The sequence below is a fragment of the Notamacropus eugenii genome, chromosome 3 (genome assembly GCF_028372415.1).
Source record: "Notamacropus eugenii isolate mMacEug1 chromosome 3, mMacEug1.pri_v2, whole genome shotgun sequence".
NCBI classification, from domain to species: Eukaryota; Metazoa; Chordata; class Mammalia; order Diprotodontia; family Macropodidae; genus Notamacropus; species Notamacropus eugenii.
This window is the reverse complement of record NC_092874.1, coordinates 464,818,558-464,840,997: the sequence shown is the minus strand read 5'-3', so window position 1 is coordinate 464,840,997 and position 22,440 is coordinate 464,818,558. Positions and strand designations below refer to the sequence as shown.

At 39.1% G+C, this 22,440-nt stretch overlaps 1 protein-coding gene and 1 non-coding gene across 8 annotated transcripts in view; one reads left to right on the top strand and one right to left on the bottom strand.

The window, feature by feature from the left end:
* The window catches only part of FHIT (fragile histidine triad diadenosine triphosphatase), a 1,742,479-nt gene that overhangs the window by 526,563 nt on the left and 1,193,476 nt on the right, over positions 1-22,440 (bottom strand). The window lies entirely within an intron of this gene.
* Positions 9,193-9,298, top strand: LOC140497874 (U6 spliceosomal RNA). Its single transcript, XR_011964885.1, has one exon. It is a non-coding gene; the product is annotated as a U6 spliceosomal RNA (small nuclear RNA).

Below are 22,440 nucleotides of genomic sequence, written 5' to 3'. Positions count from 1 at the left end.
ATCAGGACATGGCCCATTTCACTTTTGTGGTTGTTCAGTTTTTTCAGTTGTGTCCAACTCTTTGTGACCCCATTTGGAGTTTTCTTGGCAAAGATACTAAAATGGTTTGCCATATCTTCTTCAGCTCATTTTACAGATGAGGAAACTGAGGCAAATAAGATTAAGTGATTTGCCAGGTGTCACACAGTTAGTGAGTGTCTGAGGCCAGATTTGAACTCAGGAAGATGAGTCTTCCTGAATCCATTCCTAACACTCTATCCACTATGCCACTTTGGAACAGTTAGGGATTTATGAATTGTGAAGAAGTATGTTTGTTTTCCTTGACATCAAGCCTAAACTGGCTTCTTTGCCACAACTCAGAGAGGCAAGTACAAGTATCATGATCTCCATTTTATACATGAGGAGACTGAGGTTCAAAGTGGTTTAAGTAGATTGCTTATGGTCACAAAGATGGGTGAGAGATGAGATTTATCCCAGCTCTCCACTAGGCTGACAGGCTTAGAGATGGAAGATGTAATCCAACTCCCTCATTTTCCAGATAAGGAAGATCAAGGACAGAAAGCAACTTCTCTCAAATTTCCCAGGTAGCAATTGGCCGAGCCCATATTTAAATGCAGATTCTTTAGCTCTAAAGTCAGCCCTCTTTCTTCAGCTCCATGAGACGGTAGACTCTGTAGCCAGCCTACTGAGACACACCTTGTCATGCAGCAGCATAATTGCACAGTTTCATTAAAATAATTCTATTACTAATTTACTAGTTTTCTGTTCATTATCACTTCAGTATGAAGAATATTACTTTTAAAGCCCGCATTAAAACCCACTTAGGCAAGCACAGAAAGAGAAGATAGCAAGGGAAAGTACAAAAAGGAGCTATTAATATTATCGGTTAGAGTTGGGAGTCTATTCATTTAATAAATCTTCGCAGTATTAGCAAGATTGATGAGTAGCAGTGCAAATGAGGAGAACATGAGATAGACTATCATTTGTTATCATTACCGAGATATAAAGTATGATTCAGTGTTTCATAATGGATGTTAAATTTGATTTAACATATGGCTGACTCATTTGCTGAAACTCTCCTTAAAGACATAAGCTCATTCTAAAGTCAAAGCCATTGTCTTAACAACAGGCTCTGAATTATCTTTTGATAAGAAACCTCATCTCCTCGGTAAACACAGGCTTGAGGAGATGATGTGGAAACTCTGCTTCGTAGATGAACAAATGTACCGTGGATGGATTCATTAAACAGATCGGAGAAAGTATCTCCTCCAGGGTGCAAAAAAGAGAGGACTAATGTATTAAACTAGCAACCCAGATAGACAATCTTATTGGAATAATGGCCCAATTGTTGACAAGGAAATATTCCCACCGAAGTAACCTTCTTCTATGATCTACCCTGGAAACATCTACTTTTCCAGCTTCTTTCTTGGATCAAGAAAGGAGATGCCAACCATTACATTGTCTTCTCCAGGTTAAGTGGTTCTTTGTACTTCTTATCAGCTGGTGAGTAATTCATCACTGGCCTTGCTTCAGGTATGTGTACTATGCAGAATACTTAGGAAGGGTTTTCTTTACAACTGTATACCTATATTGACTGTTACATTTATCTGAGTTCTGAGTTCTATCAGGAGAGTCTGGTTTTCTTCCAATGGATCTATGCAGCCACTGATGAGACACACTAGGCCTATACATGCATGGGCATTTTTGTTTGCTGTTTATGGGTCTCCATGCCATTCTGACAGCATAAGGTTTATTTATTGTTCCACCAGGTGTCTGTTCTGAAATCATGTCCATAAATAAAATCCTGGCCCCTGGCCCTGCCCCATCAAAGACTTTAAATTTACCACTCCACTAAAGAGATTGAGCCCTGGCCTCAGAGTCAGTAAGACCTATGTTTGTGTCACACCTTTGATACAGAGTGACTGAGCAACCCTTGGCAAATCAACCTAACCTCTCAGTATTCCTGGCAACTCTCTAGGACTGAAAGTCACAGAGAAGGTAGAGACTTACACTCCACTGTGGGGTGTTGTCACCGGGACTTCCCTCCACCAAAAATCTCAAGTCTGGTCCACAACCAAAACAAAACAACATCTTCAGTGAGCTCGATTCCTGGACACATGTTGCAAATAATCCAACCCTAAACTTCACTGACAAAAGACTGCCAAGCAACTCCATTATAATCTCTTAGAAAATGATCTGCATTTTTAAAGTGAGAACTTCATCTTGTTAGATGTAATCTGTGCTGTCTGGGTTCATCTGGTCTGATCAAAATGCCATCTAATTCACATTTAGTCCCCAGAAAGGCAAGTGTGAGGAGGCACTTTGGGCAAAGGAGTTGGATGCACCACTCTTCTATAATAACCCCTTGTGAATGTATCTATTATTAAATAATGATTTTATTTATTGACAACATGCCTGCTGCCCTGTACTTCCTCAATCTATGAATAAAATGCCTATCAACTAAACCGAGGAACGTAAATCATAAGAAGATGAAAAAACCAAAGGACAATACCCCATCCCAATCAGTATTTAGTAACTAAGGGGATAGAAGGAATTTTCCATGGGAGACCCAGCCAATGACACTCCAAGCTGTTGACCTCAGAAGACAAGGGATGCACCCAAAATATTCTAAAATTCTTTCCATAATATGTTTTTGGAAAGAATAACCTGAATATTAATGATATATGATCCAGAGTCTGATACATAGAGCTTAAAAAATGCTAACTGCTTGGCTGGATGGTTATTTCAATTATTCTATGCATAAACTTTTCTAAATCCTTCCTGAAACTTGTCAAAAATGTGAATTTTGCTAAATATGATGATAGATTAATGTGTCTAGGACCTGTGATCTGATTAAGCATTCCACCCTCTAATGAAGATTGAAATCTTTCTATCTCTAAGTAGGGGCTTTTCCCCAACATTGAAAATTTAAGAGGGAGTTCAGGGTAAATTGTACGCCCAATGTCCCAGGACCCAGGGACATTATGGGATAGCAGAAAAAGTTTGAATGCTAGAGCCAGATGACCTTAGCTCTTATCCCACCAGTGACACTTATAACTGTGTAACTGCGAGCAAGTCAAAACTTCCCTGACCCTTAGTTTCCTCATATGTAAAATGAGGAGTTTAACTGAATGTCCTCTGAGGTCCCTTCCAGTTCTAGCTGTAGCTCTAGGGCTTCTGTGGGCCTCAGTTTCTTTAACAATAAAATTACAGGACAGGAGTAGATAACCTCTGAAGTCCCTTTTGGCTTTAGATCTCTGATCTTTCCATTTTATGACTGGTCTACATAGTGAGGCTCATCACCAGACTGGCCATAAGGTAATGAATGTTTTGCCCAAAGCAACAATTAAAATCCCTCTATTATGTCATAGAAAAGAATGATTCTGCATAGGAGGAGGAGGTACCCACATTAATGAAATCACAAATCAATCAGCAATTACTTACTAAGACCTTACTCTGTACTAGTCGTTGTGCTAAATTCAAGGGATGCACTGTGTGGAGAGGTAGAGGAGGGGGCAAATAACTGTATCAGCCAGATCTTTACACTGATGGAAGATGTAGCTAGTGCCTTAGAAGGAAAATACTAACATTAAGGCATATACTTGAAATAAACAGACATGAGTTATAAAACTAGAACTATGGAGAATTCTGCTTTTTATTATCTTTGAATCAAGGATCATAGATGCGGAATTGGAAGACTCTGTAGAGGTCATCTACTCCAACCCCTTTTATGGATGAGAAAACTGAAATCCAAAGAGTGTAGGAGACTTGTCTAACATTACATGGAATAAGTGTCAGAGGCAGAATTTAAGCCCAGATCCTCTGACACCATAAACACCGTGCCACACTGCCTTTCATTCCTGGGCATGCCAGATAGTGGTAGAGTGAAAAAAAACAAGCAGAGCCAGAATCAGACAATCTGATCTGAACTCCCAACTTCATCACTTAGTAACTGTGTGGCTTTTGATAGGTCACTTTCCCACTCTGGGTCTCAGCTTCCTTGCTTAGGAAAGTGATCAAGTTGGTCCCTTCTAGCACTAACCTTCTCTAACTCTATGATCCCAACATTATTCAGTCATCACAACCAAGTAGGTGGCAACCATTAACACCTGCTGTCAGCTAACTCTTAGGGCTGCAGTGAAATGCTTACCTGGAATAATAAAAGCCTGTTTCAGAATGACCTCAGACCTCTAGAATAATAAATACTCAACAGATAGAATGACAAAAACCCATTTAGATTTTCAACTCCAGGAACTTCTCATGGTAACACTCTTGTGTGACTTTAGTAACCATGGTGCCATATAATACTTCCTAAAATCATCTCCTTTAAGCCTGAAGTATTTTCGCCCTGTTTTTAAAGACAGATGAGCCCTCCTTAATCGATGTTCATACAGAAGTCCTACCCATCCCCTTAATCTTTGGAGTTATCTTTCCAAAGACCTTAGACCTTTTCTGTTTCCATCTTCAGAGTCTCTTTAACTGTTCTGAACTTCAGAGTGTTTCCTCAACTGTAAAATAATAGGGTTGGAATAAGTCCTTTCTAAGCCCCCTTCTACCTCTCTATCCATATGATACTATAGTAGGGGGAAATAAAATCAGAGATTTAGTATTGAAGGGTCTAACCACTGTTTTACAGATGAGGAAACTGAGAGAGAGGTTGAGAGAGGATAACACAGTTGCTTTCCTAGATACGAATGGAGAGAGATCAAAGATCCAGTAAATTGCAACTCTATGAGTGAGGAAGTATAGGAAGCGGACGAGTAGGAGACGGGGTTAGAGAGTGGTCAGTTACTTGAAAGTGATGACGTTCCATGAGATGGTCAGGTCTGAGGTGGGACCATGCTGACACATGACTGAAGGACAAGATTATACACATATGGTAAGGATAAGAGAGGTTTTAACATGAAGAGGGGATGACTCTGAGTGTGATGGCTAAGATGTGATGAAAGGAAGACTTGGAGGCAGGTAGTAAAGTTATGGAGAGAGATCGGGGAGTGAGACGGAGGTTGGTAGATGATTGCTCCAAGAATCAGGAGAGGTTTTGACCATTGCTCTGGTCTTAAAGAAGTAAAGACTGCACAAAAATAGTGGTAATAGAACATAAGCTCCTTACAGGCAAGGAAACCTTCATTTTTGTCTTTTTGTCCACAATGATGCTTTTTGATTTAATGACAGAATACTCCAGGAACTGGCATGGGAAGTAATAAAAATGCTGCCCCCTGCCAGTGATCCTGTGATTCTGGCAGAATGAGAGGAGCAGCCTCCAGCAGAGAAGGTAGGGATGATATGATACCTCAAGGTTATGGCCCCAGAGCCCTAGGCAGATATGGGGCACCAGACTTATTAAAGAAAAGTCAGAGAATATAAATCATAGATTCTAAACCTCCTAAATATCAGCTAATGCCAACTTCAGAAAAAGAAGCCTTTTCCTAAGAGATCCTAGAGCAGAAAAGGACCTCAGATGCCATTTAGTCCAACCTCCTCATTTAACAATACGGGAAACTGAGGCTTAGGTTATGATAATTTGTCCAAAGTCAAATAGGTAATAACATAACATTGCTTCTCTGACTCCAAATGCAATGTTTGTCTCTTTACACTAGGCTACTTTCTGAGAGCCTCAGGTAGTGATCCTACAGGGAATTTCAATAACTCTTCCCTGACTGTCCAGAGCATCATGGTATGGTGGAGCAGGCACTGGACTTGGAGTCGGGAAGATGTGTGTTCAAGTCCTTCCTCAGGCACTTACTAGCTGTGTGACCTTGGGCAAGTCACTTAACTTCTTTCCATCTCACTTTCATCTATAAAAATGGTTAGGGGGAGGGGAGGGATTTTAACTAGGCCTTAGAGATACCTTTCAACTTTAAATCTATGATCTACTATTTTCCTTTTTGTCTATCTCTGCTTCATGGTTGGCATTTAATAAATGACTGTTGATTTCCATTAGACTTATGCATCTGCCAGCTCTAACATCCCCATGCTATTCTGAGGCAGGTGCAGAATATATGAGTATATATAAAATATACAAATATCATAGGATAATATATTATAGTTATACAGATATAGATACATTTGATATATGCATGTACTGGGGCCAACCCTGAGACATTGTTGCCCCACTCCTAGGAGAACCCAGCTACGTCCCAAACAGAGAGGATAGGAGATAGAAACAAATGAACCTCATACTGGATCTCCGTGCCTGTGGCATGGGCTAATGGAACGGTGGTGGGGTTATTTCCTATTCTGCACCATCTACCACTTTCTTGAAGCTGTCTCTTTCACATTTACATGCAGAGACCAGGAAAAAACCCATAGCATCTGGGATTTCCAAAATGGACACTGAGGGCTTCCTCAGGACAGCTGGTTACCTGGTGCACAGCTGTACCGACTCCACTAATTACTACCCAGAATCTTGGGAGAATCTGCTTTCCATTTTGATCCCTCTGCTGTACATTTCTAGCTCTGATATCCAAATAGCAAATCATGTTATCATGTAATTAAATGATAATCTTCATGACAGGGAGGATGATAAGACTATAAATGGTTCCTGCAAATGATTAAAATAACTTCCCCACAATCCACCCCACACCTGGAAGTGTTCTCAAACTTCTAAAGCGATTAGTTGTCAGCCAACTCTTTGTGTCATCAACATAATTTCTATTCCACAATATCATGTCTGCAACAAGCTCCACCTGGAAAACTGTCATCCCCTTGGTTCTCATAAGTAAGGATGGTCACAGATACCAGTGATGTCTAAGGGACAGTTCAGGCTCAGCAAAGAGAATGGAGCTCAGATCTGAGCAAGGCTAAAGTGTGAGGAGAGGCAGCAAACTGAACTGAATAGAGGGAAGAAGGCTAAGTTCAACTGTTGCATCTGACACCTACTGGCTGTGTGACCTTGGGCAAGTCCCTGCTCCTCTCACTTCCCTAGGCTACTCTGTAATATTATCAATTGCAGTGAAGTTGTCATTCTACGTGATTTGAGGTGATCTTTGATTACATCAAAAAAAAATCACAGGGAAAGGAAGGAAGGAAAGGAAATATAGAGGGAGAGGAGAGGTGAGGAGAAGAAAAGGGAAAGGGATGGAAGGGGAGGGAAGGAGAGGAAAATGAAAGGAAGGGAAGGGAAGGGAAAGGAAGGGAAGGGAAGGGAAAGGGGAAAGATAAGGGAAAGGTAAGTTATGAAATTCTCTGCAATTTGTCACAGTGGATACTCAGAAATCAATAACAAATAAATGGTTCTTTGAAAGAAGAGAAGCAATGTGAAATAGGGTTAGAGGATTGGTCTTGGAGTCCAGAAGACCTGGGGTCAAGTTTTGTTTCTAGTACACACTGACTTTCTGACCCTGAGTAAAGCAGTTCAACCTTTGGTCTCAAGGGTAGGAGGTTGAGAGTGCAGGTTTGGAAAATGGAGGAAGAGCACAAAGGTTGGGGAATAACAAGTTGGTCAACTGGACTGGAACAAAGTATTTAAAGCTGAGTGATGAGTAATAAGTCTGGAAAGGTAGGCTGAAGCCAGACTCTGGAGAATTTAAGTGACATTGTGTTATTCCCAAAGAAAAGATGAGAAGATACAATTCCCTTCCTTCTCCACAGAGGTGGTAGATTATAGGAGTAGAACACTGCATATACTGCCAGACTTAGGTAATATGTTGGTTTTGCTTAAATGGTGTGTTTCCTATCTTTTATCATTATTATTATTATTTCTTACAATGGATGGCTTGATGTGAAAAGGAGGGGCAGAAGGAATATGTTTAGGATACATACATATATATGTATATTTATACATGATAGTAATATAAAAAAACAAAAGATACCAATAAAATGAAAAATAAGGGGAGCACTGAGCCAAGGAGTTTGTATTTTATCCTCGAAGCAATAGAAAGTCACTGAAATCCTCCAAGCAGAGGAGTTTCATAGGATCATGATCACACATGCTTTAGGAAAATGATTTCAGTGACTGTTTGAAAGCTAGATTGGAAAGAAGACAGACTGCCAGCAGACCAATTAGGAGGAGATTCCAATGGTCCAGGTGAGGGGTGAGGAGGAGCTGAGCCAGGGCAGTGTCTGTGGGAGTAAAGAGAAGGGGACACACAGGAGAGACCTGGTGGGGATGAAACTGACAAGACCCAGAAACTGATAGGTGTCCAGGAGGGGAGAGAAGAGAGAAGAAAGATTCCAGGATCCTTCCCCATGTCCAAGTTGCCTAAGACTCCCAGACCTGTTCTGTGCCACTTGATCTCAGAGGACCACAGTCAGTCGGTCAGTCGGTCAGTCAGTCAGTCCTCGCTTAAAGCTTATCAGACTTCCAACATTTCCTTCCTGGGTCCTTTCGTAACTGAGAAGTTCTTTTCCTAACATATCACACATTTCTGTTTCCTAGTCTCTCAGTTTCCATGCATTCTGTATTTCCCTGGATGAAATCACTGAATGAATTTTAGTCCCCATTGTGACCTCTTGAGTACCCAAGTTTCAAACCCTTGAGGAAAAGGCAAAAACAATTCTTGTCTGACTGTAACTGTTTAAATATCTCATTTTTCAATGAAGCCTCCATCAGCATAGAGAACAAGACCTCATATACATTGGGGTACCGTTATAGAACTCTGTTCCAAGGTAAAGTGCAATGGACGGAGGCTTAGACTTGGGGTCAGGAAGACCTGAGATGGATGCTTGTTTCAGATATTTACTAGTGGTATTATCTGGGCAAATCATTTAATGTGTCTCAGCCTCAGTTTCTTAATTTATAAAATGGGTATAAAAATAACTCTTGCCTCCCAGGTTGCTGTGGGGACCAAATGACCAAATGAGGTAATAGAAAGAACTTCACAAACCTTAAAGTGATATAAATATAGATATATACATAAAAACACATACATATGCATATATACACATATGCATGTATGACACACATGTTAGTTAGTGGTAGTTAAGTATTACCATCTCCAGAGAGGTATCCAGTGTATGGCTTCATTATAATGGAGATGCTCACTTGTTTTTGTTTTTGTTTTTTTACTTCTGTGGAAAAGATTGGCTTTTAAATAGATTTTCTACATATATAGTTATTTGTACATATTTCTCCCTCTAGTAGAAAGTGAATTTTTTTGAAGTCAGGGATTGTATTTCTGACTTTCTCTGTATTGCCAGCATTTAGCACAGTGCCTGACACATAGCAAATTATTAATAAAAGCACGTTTAATGCTTATTTCTACAGCATATATACTAAAACTGAAACGATGCAACAAAGATTAGCATGGCCCCTGTGCAAGGATGACCAAAAACTCATGAAGCTTTCTATATGTTTTTAAAAAATAAAAACAAACAAAAATAAATAAATAAAAGCATGTTTTTGACTGGTTTTTCAACTTTATTCTAAAACCGCTTTTCCTTTCCTTTTGGCGGGGGTGGGGGCAGGGGGGGCGCAGAGAGGAGGGGTTATTTTCCTTGTTTAAGTTCAATAGTGACAATGTCTTCTTTGAACTCCGGGTGGGTCTCAAAAATCCCCTTCATTTTCAGTGCCTTACTCTCCCTCTCAACTTTGAAGATTTCTCTAATCTGAAAAATGGCATTTTAAGTGAGATAACACACTCCCCATTATCATCATGGCATTGCTTGAATTTTCATGCTATGAAATCATTCAGATAAATCGTACTCCTTCACCTTCCTTTTATAGGATTTTCAATTAGAGATTATATTTTCATTAGAAGGTATTTTACTCCCTTGCCGCTTCCCTCTCCCCCCAAACACACACATAAAACCACCTCTCAATAACTCAATGTCCCAACTAAACTGATGGGAGAGGTATCATCACTCATACATCTTTACCATAAGGTTGCTCAACACAAATGTATCAATGCTAAAAATGAGAAAGATGAGTCTAAACACACATTCAGTGTACTTGAATGATATCAGCTCTAAGATGAGGACTCAATTCTCTTTCTAGCTCAATCACTAACTCACTGTGTGGCCTTGATCAAGACATTTAATGTCTCTAGGTCTGTTTCCTCAACTGTACATGTAAAAAGGAGAGCAAGAGATAAGGTGATCTCTAAACTCTCTCTAGGTCTAAAATTATCTGATCAAACAACATTCATAAGATCTAGATCTATGTTCTGGAAGGACCTCAGAGGCCACTAAATCCAATCAACTAATTTTACAGATGAAATTAGGATTCTGGGATGGATGTTCAGTGACTGCTTCAAGGTAGTAAGAATTAGAGATGGAATTCCCATCCCTTGAGAAAATTTTAATCACAGATAAAAGCAATCTAGAACTCAAACTGTTGAATATGATCAGTGTTAGGACCAGGAAAGAACACTGAGGGTCAAAGTTGATGTGTGTCCATAATATAATGAGACAAGAGAGTCCCTGGAGGGCAGAGACCATCTTCTGTTGCTTTTTGCAAAGTGGCAGGCACACATGGTTACTGGCTAAATGACTGTGAATTATTCAAAATATTTCTAAGGCAGCTCTCAGAAATCTCACCCAAGTTCTAGGACTTCATAGCTAGAACATTCCCCTCCCCACAATTATACCACAGTTCAATATCATTCTTCTTCAATACCTAAAAATAATAATACTGTTGATGATATTAATAACCAATGATATGCTAAGCCAGTGCATAGTGGCTCATTAGAGCCACTGTTAAATTTGAAGTGGGAGGATCAGTAAACGGACTTGATTTATTGTTCAGTCGATTGTCTAGACTTAAGGAAACAATGAAGAAAATGTTAATGGTACAGATTAAACTTAAAAGTGTGTCAGCACGCCTCAGACAATAACTAACATTATACAGTATTTTAAGACTTACAAAGTGTTTTACGTATATGATCTCATTTAATTTCCCCAACCACCCTAAGAGGCAAGTGTTATTATTAACCCCATTTTACAAATGCGGAAGCTGAGGCCTAGGAAGTTTACATAACATGCCAGTATCATACAGCAGCTAGTGTGAACCAAGATCTGAATTCAGGCTGGTACTTCCAACATGGATATAGATCAGAATGTTCCATGTCTTGGTATATATTTTTTTTCATAAGTTTCTATAGATCAAATATTGTAGACTAATGGCCATCCTCTACTAATGTTTTTCACTAGATTTATTTGGGCTGTTCTTACGATGGCAAATGTACACTCAGTTCATGGCCAAGTTTTTACTCAGTCTTTCTAGACTGATAGGATCTGCCACATTTTGTTCACTGCTGATGTAGCCTTGTAGATTGGAGTCTAACCAGTCCAGGTCTCTCATTTTACAGATGTGGAAACAGAGGCAGTGAGAGGGGAAAGGACTCACATAGAGTAATGCATAGCAGCAGCATCCTTTATGTGGAAAGGATCTCAGAGTCATTTAGTCCAACTTGATTTTTTTTACAGGTAAAGAACCAAGACCCAATGAATTTAAGTGATTTGTTCAGTGTCACAAAGGTAGTAAATGACCACAGCAGCTTTTGAACCCAAGCCCTGCCAAATTCTCCACTCTTTCCACTGTCCCACACTATTCCCCAGGAATTTTACCTTGATGACAAACTACCAAGTCTGTAAACAGCAATTTAATAACATCTTTTTTTATAAAACATATTAGTTCTAAGCCAGAAATTCTTAAACTGGGAGTCAATGAACTTGTTTTGTAAATATGCATATTTAACAATTATATTTCAATATGGTTGGTTTCCTTTGTAATCCTATGTATTTTATTTTATGCATTTAGAGGCATTATTCTAAAAAGGTATCTATAGGGTTCACCGGACCACCCAAGGAATCCCTGACACAAGAAAGGTTTAAGAATTCTTGTTCTATATTATCTCTCTTTTAATGAATATGATGAATGATATGGGATTCTGAAGAAATTATCATCAAAGAATCCAAAAAGAAATGGGTAGAAACCCAGAACATGGATTTTACTACATTTGAGTGACACTGAAAAGACCATTCAACTTAGATTTGTTCCCAAGCAGGATTATCAAGGAAAAAAGAGGAATTTTTTTTTAAAAGAAACAAAGCAATCCCCAAAGAAGCCAATAAACAGAAAGCCATAATCAAGGAAGGAAAACAGAAAGTTGTCACAATGAAAATAAACTAGTAAGAGAGTGACTAAAGTTGAAATAATGCTTCCTAAGAAGCTACAGGGACAGATGCACACTGTCCCATTCCCTTCCTTTTCCCGTTCCCTTTGCTGAGATGGGGCACTTTCCATCATAAATTATATTTCTTTCTTCCAGGTAAAGGAAACGTTACAAATGATCTACATCTTTAAAAAATGGTACCACCTCACTTCCATGATTATTTTGTTTAGTTGCTGAAAGGGAGAGAGAGAAAAACACATTTTGGTTTTGGTGCCTCGGGGTGTGTGTGTGTGTGTGTGTGTGTGTGTGTGTGTGTGTGTGTGTGTGTGTGTGTGTGTGTGTGTGTGTGTGTGTCTGTGTGTGTCTGTGTGTGTGTGTGTGTCTGTGTGTGTCTGTGTGTGTCTGTGTCTGTGTCTGTGTGTGTCTGTGTCTGTGTGTGTGTGTATCCTTCCTGTGAAAAATAGAAAGTAGAGTAGCTTGTCATTTAATCTCAATTCAGCCATTGTGCCAGCTGGAATTCAGTGTCTATTTATTACTCTGCACAGTTTTTACATTAACTATTTTTTAAGAAACAATTTTACTGCCATTGAGTAGTGGGAAGACCTGAGGTCTGGGTATTTCATGTTCTGAGCCAGAATGTTGGCCGCAACTCTTGCCAGCAAGGGAGAAACATAATTAAGAAGCAGGTGGGAAGTTACTGTTTAGAGACAGAAGCAACTGGTTTTTGGAGAAATCAAGCTCAAAGATAAGGCCTTGGGCTTTACCTGTTGGATTGAGGCCATGAATTGGATTGGAAGGCAGCCATCCTCTTTACTGCATTTTCATCTGTTCATACATTCTTTTTTTCAATATTCAAGGAGCAGTACTTTGGTGGCTGGGTGTGCTACAAAGCCCTCTCTTATTTAGTAAATAGTCTTTGGTACTTGTTGGGTGGGAAAAAATAAGTCTTTATCTATACACATATGTATGTATGTGTATGTGCATACATATATGTATGAAAGCATGCATGTATATGTGTGTATATGTGTATACGTGTGTGTGTGTGTGTGGCCTCCTTGGTGATGGACTCTTCTAACCTCAGGTGGTTTGGCTATAAACATATTCTAAAACATTTTATTTATGAGTGTTGACAGAAATCCAGGTATATTTAATCATGGACTTAAGGCTTTCCAGAAAGAGAAAATAACTAATAGAAATTCAGTATCCTGCTTTTATCTTTGACTCAGAGAATCTTAGGTTTGGAAGGAACTTCAGGGATATCCTTGATGACATGCTTGACAAGCAATCACACAGTTTCTGCTGGAACACATCCAGTATTAGGAAATCTACTCTCTACCAAGGCAGATGAGCTCCATTTTGGGCAGATCTAATTATTAGGACGTTTTTGCTGTTTTGTTATTTATCATACAAAAATAAATTAAAATTAAGTACATAAGATGCTACCAAATATAACCCAAAGGAAGTGATATTTCAGTCACTTTAGTAAAATTTTAGTCCGTTTCTTGATCTGTGTTTTACACCCATGAAGTAATTCAAGTGCTTAAAGATGAAAAAGGAGAATAAGTGAGAAAAGAACAAGTTGTGTTCATAAGAGTACTGATATGACGGAGAGCCTTACAAGGATGGTAAAGGGACTTGAGTCCATGCATGTCAGGATTAAACAAAGAAACTGAGGATATTCAGCTTGGAGAAGAGAAGACTGAGGGGTAAACTCAAATGTGATATCATTTTTCAGTCATGTTCAACATTCTGTGATCCAATTGGGGTTTTCTTGGTAAAGATACTGGAGTAAGTTGCTATTTTCTTCTCCAGCTCTTTTTACAGATAAGAAACTAAGGCAAGCATGGTTAAGTGACTTGCCCAGGGTCATACAACTAGTAGGTATCTGAAGCCATATTTGAATTCAGGAAAATGAGTCTTCTTGATTTCAGGCCCAGCACTTAATCCACTGCACCAGCTAGGTACCCAAACCTAAATGGTGTATCCTCAAGTATTTAAAAGAATATCATTTGGAAGAGGGAACTCAGTTATTCTGCTTTACCCCAGAGGGCAGAAACGAGAGCAGTGGGGTAGAAGTTGCAAAGAGGTAGATTTCATCTTGATATCAGAAAACGATTCTCAGTAAGTAATCAGAACTGTCCATGGGGTTCCTGTTCATTGAAGGTCAGGCAGTCAAAGGCATTTAAGTGTCTAGATGGCACACTAAACATTGTGTCTTCAAACAAAAGCCAGATGAGCACTGTCTCATGTCTAGGCTGGATCTGATGGACCCTGGCATGCCTTCTGACCTAATTTTGCTACTGCAAATGTGTAATAATACAAATGAAAGCATTGTATGCTTCAGTTAGGCATGTTTATCCAGCTCAGTGTGGTCATGTCCTCTGCCACTAAGATTTACTCCTATACCGAGACACAGCAAATGAACTTGCTAATAAATGAAAAACGTTCTGTCTTCATAAATGATTTCTGCTTCTGTAGTTTCTAGGCTGAGAGAGCAAGTTTGTCATTATATCCCACGCTTTCAGCACAGGGGCAGGACCCCAGGTCTCATGGGAAAAATTCAGGCATCCTCTGACTGCTAGATTTTCACCCTAGTGGAGAATAGAACTTAGATGGCTCTCCTCACATCCCCACAGAACAGGAAAGGTTCAAACAATGCTTGTACCACTTACCATAGAGGGTTAAATAAGAGTGCTTTGTTTATTTTGAAGTGCTACATTAATATGAGTTGGGTTTTTTTTTTTAGTCAATGAATCTCTCTCATCAGTATGATGCATGAAGAACATGATCTGGCTATAAGACCCTGGGATAATCCATGTACAGCTGAGGGGCTCCAATGGCATGCAAACAATGTCAAGGGAACTAGAGGAAGGTTTACTAGCTTGTTGGTGGTGACATCAATAGAGTGGTGGACTTAGAGTCAAGAAGATTTAGGTTTGAATTATTCCTCAGATATACTATGAACGCTATGCTTCAGTTTCTTCATCTGTAAAACATGGGAATTGAACACAAAAGCCTCTAAAATTCTGTCTAGCTCTGTCTATGCTCCTTTCATTCTATAATCTCTGCGGATAATTTATGGAAGAACATTAATAAGAATCACAGAAGATGGGAGGGCATAGATAGGATGCAATCTGCTTAGTTGGGGGGAGTACACATATTGGTGAAACCACAGATCCATCAAACTATCAAGGTAAGTATCTTAATGAATAATCCAATGGATAACAGATGGTCAGCCCACATGCTACAATGGCATCCCTTGTAACGTAAATAATGCAAATACAAGAAGGTTCTTTTTAAGAGAAGGTTCTGCGAAAGGGAGGAAAGAAAGAATATGTGTAGAAATGTAAGTAATGTAAAAAAAAAGATATCGATAGTTTTAATGGAAACTATATCACTCGTACTGTGACTGCATGACAAATACACACCTATCTTAAATCAGCAGTGACATTCTGCACTACATATTTCTTTCCCAGTGACCAGCAGTCAAAATGATTATTTTTTACGGAGAAATGTAAATGGAGATGCTCTATACAAAGTGACTGAAATGTCTATATCCACTGACCCAGAGTTCCCCATGCTAGGCATATTTTTCAAAGAGGTCAAAGATAAACAGGCTCTGTAGACACCAAAACATTCAAAGCAGTATTTATAGCAGCAAAGACCTGGAAACAATGTAGATAGATCCTCATCTAATGGGCAATGACTAAAAAAAATGATCTGTCAATGTGATGGACCATTAATGTTCCAGAAGAAATTATGAATATGAAGAATTTAAAGAAATTTGGGAATACATATAAAGTGATAGTGTGAAGTAAGAAGAAATAGGAAAACAATTACTAGCACGATGTACGTAGAAAGAACAGGAAAAGAAACTAAACAATGAGTAAATGTAATGGCCGGGTGTCTTCAGAAGAACTGAGGAGTAAGGGGATATATGCTTATATACTTAGAAGAGCATTGATAAAAGAAATATTAATAACTTTTAAAAACTTAAGTTTAAATGCATCAGGTCCTGACGACACCAGGCAACCATCTAAGGCATTTTTAGAAGGGCAAAGACAAGGGTCATAGAGGATAAGAAGAGATGAGTTCTGATCTCCAACAATGGATGAGAGACTAACCATCAAAACATTGTAGTATTAATGTCAGGGTAGAGAAGAACTATTGCAAAAACAGTAATGCAATCATTATCATTACATTACAGAAAGGGAAGTGTAGATTTTACAAATTATTTTAACCCCAGACCTCTTTACTGGGGTACAGAATCAACTGTGGTTTAATAATTCATCACTGCTGTTTATAAAAATTAACAATGGTTTGTTTTTGAAAGCATCTCCCAGGCATACTGTGTTCATCCCCAGAGAGCTGTTGCCTGTTGTTTTGAAACACATAGGTAATAAGAGCCAGAAAATGATTACATTTCTACTAAGTGCACCAAGACAACCAAGTTAATTAACAAGAAACAAAAGGAAGCCTCCCAAATGATTTTCAGTCTCCCCAGGGCAGAATTCTTTTCTTTCAAGGAATCGCCACCTGGAATCCTAGTCCCCTTGTAATAATAATTATCGACCTCTGAAAAGCTAAGGAAACTGGCTTCACATTCTGGACTTTGAGCTCCTTTACAACTGGAAATGAAGGTGATTAAGGGGAAGTAACAACTTAGGTTCACAAAAGCTTCTATCTAGGAGCTCCCACTACCCAAAATTAGGGCCTGAAAAGCTTTTGGGGGGGAAAAAGAAGAGAATTGTGAGAATATCCTGCACTGGGAAGTGGGCACATTTTCACCTGGGGAGAAACTGTCCTTGTGTCTATCATGGCTTTTTTTTTAAGTATTGTTTAGTCCTTCATATATATTTTAAAGTAGTGAAGCAATAGCAAGTTTCGGAATTTGTCTGCTCATATTTGTTACAAAGATTTAGATGTTTCTTTTTTATTTTCTTTTTCAATAAGGGGAAGGTGGGAGGAAAATGAAATTTTTGTTGTCATTTTTAAATTATATTTAATTAAAAAAAGAAAATAGAGGCAGAAAAATTATGTGATTTAAACCTCAATGGATGGGGATTTAGAGGATTCTGAGGAAAACAGTTTCATTTAATAAGTCTGCTGTTGTGTGAAGAGGCAGAAAATTGCAGTAGAAAGAACATTCAATTTTGATCCCTAGGAGCTGAGTTCAACCCCCTCCTTCCTGGCATTCCACTCTCTTGGCTCTGGAGGGATGGGTTTCTGGGACTGGGAGGAAGGGGGATAGATACAGGAGGAGGAAAGTTAGGTGCTATCTAAACAAAAGTTGTCATTGACAATTTATTTTAAAAAATAAATGAGAAAGATAACCTATGTGTGGACAGTGGAAACAGTAGCATAGAATCTAGAGACAGAAGGCACTCTAAAAAGGAGGTACATCCCGTCCAGATCCCATGCACACTTAGACCGCACCAAGACAGTACTCTGGATCAGCAGGCAAGGGAAAGAGAATGAAGCCGTGTCAAAGGCTGCCTTGAGGATTCTGTGGAAGGGAAGAATGACTGGAACATAAAGTAAAGAATGACGATTAAGACGAATCCGGCAGTTGTCAAGAGGGTTTGGGGAGTTTTTTTTAGGGGGAGAAGCTACAGAATCCAGAAGGTCAGCTTTTCAATAGCCCATTTTCAGGATCTTAGCAATTGTCCTGTGTTTTACTTATGAACACTTTCCCCTCTAATGTATATGTTGGGTCAATCAGAATTAACCTCCTCCTGGGATCCTGGGGACTAGCACACTTCTCTCCACAATTTTTTCCCCAGTTCCCAGACCTTTCCTATTGCCTTCATGACACGCAAGGACAGAGCAGTGAAGTTGGAGTCAGGAAATCCGTCCTAGATACTTACTGGCTGTTTGACCTTACACAAGTCTCTCGACCTTTCATCATCTGTAAAATAAGGGGGTTGAACTTCGCAGCTTATAATCTTAGGGTCAAGGTTCGCAAATTTTTTGTTCTCAGGACCGTTTTACATACCTAAAAATTACTGAGAACCTTCCCAAAGAGCTTTTGACTATGTGCGTTATAAGTATTTATACTTATTAGATTAGAAATTCAAATGTCGATATTATTATGAAAATAGTTTTGTCCTTACGTATCCCTTCAAAGGATATAGATCTCAGACTGTACTTTGAGAACCGCTGATCCTGGGGAGTTTCCTGGGATGTTGACAGGTTAAATAACTTGCCCCAGGTCACATAAGCAACATACGTCGGAAATAGGACTTCACCTCAGATCTTGTACCCCTGCTTCTCATGTCACACATATGCATTTATATAATAGGCACTTTACAAACATTTGTTGAATTGACAGATGAATAAGCGAATCATCTGTGGAACTGCCTTGCTTAGCAAATTTAAAGACCCAAATATGGTCACAAAGATGGCTCCCACGTTGAACAACAGAGTCAAGGTTAAAAAAAAAAATCTCAACAGTCCGTAAAGAGGTAAAAATAAGAAGTAGTTAGGTGGTACAGCGCACAGGCTGCTGGGCCTGAAATAAGGAAGACCTGAGTTCTTATCCAGCCTCAAGGTTTACTGCTTGTGCGACCCTGAGCAGGTTACTAAACTTTTACCTCTGTTTCCTCAACTGTAAAATAAGGATAATAATAGCCCCTACCTCCTAGGGTTGCTATGAGGACAAATGAAATCATATTTATATGAAATAACTGTAAGTTTACCAACACTTGCTTCCTTCCTAATGGGATGAAGTTTTACCATAAAAATTGTTATGTTGTATAATAAAGTTTAAAAAGAAAAAAAATAGCTTCACAAATAGAGCATGGGTAAGGCAAGATAACATGTTGCTCATGTGAAAGGGAAAAATAAGTGTGGGGTTTTTTTTTTAATAGGACAAAAGGCTCAAAATGAGCCAATAGGGAGACAGAACAGACTAAGATAATGAGATCTTAGGTGGCATTAAGAAAAGCATGGAGGCTAAGAATTGAAAGTGTCAACTGTACCCTGCCCTGGTGAGAGCTTGTCTACAGGACTCTCAAGCATGGGACATAGTATCATTTATATGTGAGGCATGAGAAGGGACCAAAGGCTTGTATAGACTATATTGAAACCTCAGAGAGTGCTAGATGTGATAGCACTTCAGGCACCACATTTGAGGAAAGGCATTGACAAACTGGGGCACATGGAGAAGACTGTGCATGACCCAGATGATGACGGCATTAGAGATCACACTAGGCAAGGACCTTTCAAATGAAATTAGGATTTTTATTTCAGAAAAGAGAAGACTTAAAGGGAACAAGATAGCTTTCTTCAAGCACCTGAAGTTCTGTCTTCTGCTGGTTACAAGTTGTTCTTGCTAATTAAAGTCAAGCTAGCAGATGAACCTCTCTTCCAAATGTAGAGTTTGTCACCTAAAACATCTTTTGTTTTTTCTTTATGGTAATTGATTTTCATCTATTAAATGGCAGGAATTTGGTGTAATCACTGTGATTGTCCTCTCCATCTTTTTTTTAATTCTTGAATTCTGAATACTTAGCTTAAATATACATATTTAATCTATATATTTCTATGTATATATTTAAATGAGGTTAAAGTCTTAATTATAAAGCTTTTGCTCATTTTTTATTCTTTTCTCTAGCTCTGTATTTATTTTGATTTTGCCCTAACAAGTTGATGACATGACTATATACAGACAGCTAATTCATGAAGAGCTTCCACTTCTGTAATGAATCATTTCCTGTCTGCTAAAATAGAATTAATTTCGTTTTCAGAAGTTATTGAGGGTTTATCACATCTAGCACTTTCTGAGGTTTCTATATAATCTATACAAGCCTTTGGTCCCTTCTCATGCCTCACATATAAATGATACTATGTCTCATGCTTGAGACTTAACTTATTTCCACCTCTTCATGGTTAGTAGCCAAATATCCAACAATATGTTGACTTAATTTGGAGAGTCTTATTGTGTTTTTTGTCATATTTCTCTACCCCTTCTTCTGCAACAGATGTTTGCCCAGGAATTGAATTCATTTTCCTGGTGTTTTTTGCACCCCAACTATTCAGCATGAGTATTGTAGTAAAAAAAAAAAAGTTTCCTGTGAAATAATGTCTCCTGTCACCTTACATGTGTGATACAACCCATTCTGCCAATTCCTTGCCTCAGCAAGTAAAATCTGTGAATCATTCTTTCATGTAGCTGCCTTCTGATTCATTTGTACCATGAGTTTCATAATTGGCATAATCTAGCACTTTCACAGTAGCTGGCACAAAGTAGGTGCTTGATGAATGTTTGTTGACTTGACTTACCTTTTTTTCACTCCTCTACTGGTGTGTTTACTTTGTGGTTGCTGAGTAAGGATCTCACATTTGAAGAACCAACAGTTAAGTATTTCTAGATAGTCTATAAGCTATACAATGCTTCGCACTCTTCCCCATTCGCCACCACAAAAGTGAAGAGGACATTTTGTCTTTTTGTTTGCTTCATGGGCTGTGTATCAGCTAGACAGCTGTCCTGGAAGCAGCAAGGTCTGGATTCAAATCTCACCTCTGACCCATCCTGGCTGTGAGCTGTGTGACCCTGTGCAAGTAGCTCCAACTCTCTGTGCTCCAGATTACTCCCTACAACAATAAATTTTAGAAAAGGCGCCTATCTGTCATGGTAGAAGAAGAGTTCTCACTCAGGAGTTTTACTGGACGGCTGCCAGACATTGCTTCTGTAACCATCCCAATCCCTTTATGGGTTATAATTCCTGAGCAGATTGCTGTCAAATGGCCACAGCTTAATGGTCATGGGCCTCTCAGTAAGCTTAGTTGGACTGCTCCTTGGAATGCAGACTCAGTCTACTGTGGGGATTGTACCTGAAGCTTGTCTAGTCAGGTGGAACTTTCCATAAGGTTCCATGGCTGCAGCCTTGAGCAAGGTCATTGCCATGCCACCAGGATATACTTGTGTAGAACCATGGTAAGGGCTTTCAAGGAGTATATTCAGAAGTATTTGTTTAATTTAACTGCCAAAAAATTTATTATTTTTCTACTAGTTTCTCTGTCCTTATCCATTTCCATTTAATATAACTACAACATGAGGTTAGACTCTGTGAGTAGCATGTATATATATATAATATATAGTATATATGTATATCACACACACACACACACACACACACACAGACACTTAACCAGTTTAATCATATATTGTTTCTGCCTCTTTTGGTATCACCAGCACTCAGCATGGCGTCTGTAGCATACTAGGTGCTTAATATATGCTTGCTGACTGACTACTTAGTATTTTTCTCTGCTATCACTTCAAAAAGAAACGGCTGGGTAACTGTAGGCACCAGGCAACCTGAATTTTGAGTCAAGAATCCTGCTAAATCTGACCCAAGTTGAAACTCCAACATTGATACTTCCTGTGTGACCTTGGCACCTCCCTTCATCTGTCTGGGCCTCACTTCTCTTACCTGTAAAAAGAGGGGGAGTAGTAGAGAGAACTCTGGCGGTAGAGTCAGGCCACCTGGCCAGACCCCTTATTCCCTGTGGCCCTCATTTGAATTTCTCTCCTCCTTCTTCTGTTTTCTTCATCTCAAAAATGAGACTGGATTGGATGACCTCTGAGCTCCTTTCTGACTCTAAATTTTTGATTTTCTGGTCCTATTATCTCTTAAGCCCCTTCCATCTCTGAGTGATCCTTGCATGTACTGCTGAATCACAAGTTACTCTCTCTTAAAGAAGAGGCAGGAAGCATATGAAGTCCCTCCCATGGCATTTTACTTAGATGATTCATTAACGTCATGTTCATGCCAAAAATTTCTGTAACAGCCAGCCAGAGGAGTCTCTGGAGACCTCATGGAACATATTTTGTGCTGCTCTGAGTCCTCCAGATCTGTGGGAATTTTAAATAATCTCAAAGAAAGGGATTCCTATAGATGCCATTGTACACTAATAAATGGTATTAAACCAGCATGATGCCCATGCATAAAGAAAATCCTTTGAAGACACATTGTACATTAAGTATCTTTTTTCTATTTCCCCCCTTAGGGAGATCTTAGACATGAGTCTAGAATCAAAACTTAAGCCTTAAACAATTTGTTCTTAGAGCACAGGACAGGGAATTAACAAACCAAAGAATGTGAGTAAAATGCCATGGGAGGGACTTCATATGCTTCCTGCCCCTTCTTTAAGAGAGAGTAACTTGTGATTCAGCAGTACACACAAGGATCACTCAGAGATAGAAGGGGTTTAAGAGATAATAGGACCAGAAAATCAAGAGAACCTGGCCCCTTTCTCAATAGGGGCCAGGGTCCCCAGGCTTGAACCTCGACTCAGGCCTGGGTCCAAAGTAGAAAGTTTCCTTATGCAAAAAGATACAGTCTTCTAGGGTCATGGGTCCGGCAGTGTGTGTGTGTGTGTG